Here is a 3860-nt window from a genome sequence, read left to right on the forward strand (position 1 = left end):
GGCATCATGAAAACATCATGGTGCTGCATGCTACAAGGTAGACATAACCTAAACCTGATTTAAGAAACATTTCTTAAAAGGAAGTCTGTTGAAGACCTGGGAAATAAACCTACATATCCTGACTTTCAATCCTGTGCTTCAATCTCTAACCCCACATATTGCTCTATTTGCTTAGACTCCAATATGATCCATCAGCAATAACCGGTAGTAGAATGTTCTTTCTTAAAACACTGGTTTTAGAAGGGGCAGTTCAGAAAGTGGTATAATGCCAAACACTACTAATTACCAGTTAGGAATTAGAGTGACTTGAAGACTCTCTCTGCCTGACCACTAAAACCAACACACAGGATGTTAAGCTACATTCCCTGCCCCCCTCCCCCATTTCCAAGACAGTGCTGGGAACAGGGCTGAGCTGTTAGTCCATCCCTGCTCCTGACACATACTGACAGACATTAACAGGTTCTTCACTTCCCCAGTCCCCCCACTAGTCCCAGGTTCATCCTTCTTCGACACAGATCTGCAGTATTCCTTATTAGGTTATACCAGTCCCTTGTACATTCATACTACCCATTTTTTCTGGCACTTCCTTGCCTGCACATTCTAGGATCTCATCTGGCTGCACCACATTGGCATCTCATAATTATCCTGTGATCAATTAGGATATCCAATTCTCTCCTCCTCAGTCATTTCCAAATGAAGAGCTCTCAGTCGACAGCAGAAGTTCTCGTTAGTCATCCCTACATGCAGGCGCTTGAATTTGTTTAATTGTTGAATTTCATCTTGTTTCCATTACCCCAATTCTCTAAGTTTTGTAGTTCTTTTGGTATGATTTTCCAGTCAGGTTGGGCTCATCTCTGTTATGGACAGAACATTTGGAGATAAGTAAGAGCTGATGAACAATTCAAAAAATAATAATAATAAAAGGACTGCAATCTCCCCTAGATCCAGCTCTTTAGCCCCCACTGAGACCAAGAGGGGCAAATGTCTTTACATTAAGGAAGTTTTCAGAAGTACTCCACATTGGCTTTATTCTCTATTGAAGCAACCGGTTCCATGACCTGAGGTGTAGCCCACTGCGTGAAGAGTTCTACTGATGGCCTTAGAAATAATGTATTACTCCATACGATCATGTCCTTTGGATGGGTGCTAAGAAAAAGGATCTTCCTCTGGGTTGGAGTTATATTACTTAGTATCTGTATTCCACTGGTGCTTAGAAGCTAGGTTTCAAAGTCCATTCTTTTAGATTACAAACTCTAAGTACAAGGCTAACTAGGTAAGGTAGACAACAGCTTTTCTACACAGTTTCTACATGGATACAGTTAACTTAGTTTGAATCAAAATTATTGAAATTGGTGCCATAACTTCTAATAGACTCTCCTATTTATTATAAATGGTTTACGTTAGTTTAGCTTAAATTGCTGTGTGCCCACCTAGGAAATTGTATCAGTTTAATTAAACCAATTTCGTTAAATAAATGCTAAATCTGTATAAACCACCTGAAAAAGACAACTCTGACCTGCTTCCCCACTGTCCATAAATTTATCGGTCTGTTAAAAAAGACTAAAAATGCTTGTGCGTAAAGTGTGTAGAAAAAAAAAAAAGAGCTGTCCAAACTGCAAGCTTGTTTGAAAAAATCCATTGTCAGAATGAGGCTGAATGCAAGTATTGATGGATGGACAGACAGAGCAGAGGAGTGCCATCTAGTGCCTCAGCAGGATTGCAGCTTAGCATCAGGGCTTGGTGGTCCACAGGAGCCTCTGTAGATAGCACCCTTCCCATCCCCCAGCCATGTGCTGCTGGTGCATCCTGTCAGCCATTGTCTGCCTGTAATGCTTCTCACCCAGAGGCAAGCAAGGCTTGGGTTTTAATGTTTGGCTATCAGGTCACTTTTGGCTGGTATAAGTGATACAGCCCCTGGACAGCATCCCTGGGTGAGTTTCCCTTCCTGACAGACTGGGCTAGCTGGTAGCTCCCCTGGATTGGTTTGCTAATGACTGAGACTATTTGGGTCCCATTCCATGTTTAATTATTACATTCTTCTCTAAAGCTGTGTATTTATCCCTTCGTGGTGAAGTTTGTTCACCTTGGAACACCCAGTAAAAATTTATTTTCCCAGGTTTCTGCATGGGGTTTTGAGCCAGATTTAGAAAGTTGGTGTTAGAACCCTAAATTTGAACCTGGTCCTTGTTACTGCTGTCCAGGGCCTGGTAGAAGGGTTACATTTACATTATGTAAAATGTATGTCAATAAAAAGTTTGTTTGTCAGTAAGAAAGAATTGGAGGGGGGTTGGCATAGAGAATCTAATTGGTTTACCCTAGGTTACATAGTAGATCCAGTGGCAGAGCCAGGAACAACTTCTAATTCTCATGGTATTCAATACATGCCCTTATCCACCAGTCCATGCTGCCTCCCTAATAAATGAGAAAATGAAGGGTAGAAAATGAACTTATGCATCTTAACTGAATCAGAGATGCATAAGTTTTCACAAGTGTAATGGGGACCCCACCCCATTACTAGGAAGGCTGGGAGGTTTAGGGTTTGCTTGCTCACACTGCTACCCCATCCTTCCCCTTTACTTTCTTTCTCTGCTCTCACTCTAGCCACTGCGGGAACAGCCTTTCCTGTTTGGTTCCCTAAGGTGGCACTCCCTCTTCCTCACCCCCGCTCTCCCTCCATCTCTCTCCCTATACACCCACTCCTTCCCCTTTACCTTTATCGTGTGGTTTGAGTTAATTGACACCCAGGTGTTGTTTCAGTTCATGCACAGGCTGGGGATGTGAACAAGAGGGCCATCGGGTCCAGGTGCAGATACAGCCTGAAGACTCAACTGGTGGAAGTGAAGAGTCAGGTGATCGAGAGCACACTGCATAAGCCCCTATCAGAATCCAGAAGGGGAGGCTGACTGTGGGAGCCACCAGGGATGGAACTCTTTCTGGGACCAAAGCCTCAGCTGTGGGGGGGAGGGGAAGGGGGCAGGGTTGACATAGAGCCCACCAGTCAGGAATGAGGTAAACCCCTGCAGGACATTGCTGTGTGCTGGGGCAGACACTAGCATTGTATACTCTTTGTTTTTTTTCCCCAGAGGACCAGGCTGTGGCTGAAGGACAGACTGGGCCACAGAAAGGGGTAACGGGGGGACTCCCTGAACTTTAAGTTCAGCCGAGCAGGCAGAGAGTAAGGTCTGGGATATGTTCTGGGGCCACTAGTGGTCAAAGGGTGAATATTACAAATTCTGGAACCTGGGGTCGCAAAGCATTACCAAAGCTGAGCCAGGAGCCAGCGGCCCTGAACAGTTAGCCCCAAGCTAGAGGGCGGGAATACCAAAAGGGAGGAGAGGATGAAGGGTATGGACTCTAAAGGCAGGCACTGTCAAATCCCAATTTCAGATTCAAGGCCTTAAAGGGTGGTGGCAGAGACCAAGATGCCTTGACCATTGCCCTGCCCAAATGACTATCAAAACTTTAACATACATAGGAGCTGAACAGCACCACCCCTCTGCTCGGGGCTTCCCAGTCAAGTTCAGGGAAGATGGTGGAAGCTCCTTGGCCTCAAAGCACAGCCAGATCAAATGATCAGTGCTTAACACCCTATATGGGCTGTCAGTCCCACCTTTGGCCCTGGGGAGGCTTGACAGATGTCCCTGTCAGCCAGTCCCAGATCCAGCAAGGGATTGTCAATACTATACCATATAGCTGATGGTCATTAGTCACCCAAAACAAAGAGATCGCCCTCAGGTGGTGCTCTTATTCAGAACATGAGGACCCACACCATTTTCCCCAAGCATATGCCACTTCTATACTGTGTAACAGCAGTTATGGCTGACAACGGAAACTGCCGGGGGGGGGGGGGAAGGGGGGGG

The 3860-nt window shown here is 45.4% G+C and overlaps 1 long non-coding RNA gene across 1 annotated transcript in view; it reads right to left on the reverse strand.

The window, feature by feature from the left end:
• Window positions 1–263: 263 nt before the first annotated feature.
• LOC109304019 overlaps window positions 264–3860 on the reverse strand; it is a 113491-nt gene continuing 109894 nt past the window's right edge. Inside the window, exons 4-5 of the long non-coding RNA XR_002099278.1 lie at window positions 2712–2876; window positions 264–854 (exon numbers count right to left, since the gene is read on the reverse strand). This is a non-coding gene — a long non-coding RNA (uncharacterized LOC109304019). The remainder of the gene's footprint in view (window positions 855–2711; window positions 2877–3860) is intronic.

The sequence above is a fragment of the Gavialis gangeticus genome, unplaced genomic scaffold (assembly GCF_001723915.1).
Source record: "Gavialis gangeticus isolate Ggan-Ray unplaced genomic scaffold, GavGan_comp1, whole genome shotgun sequence".
Taxonomy (NCBI): Eukaryota; Metazoa; Chordata; order Crocodylia; family Gavialidae; genus Gavialis; species Gavialis gangeticus.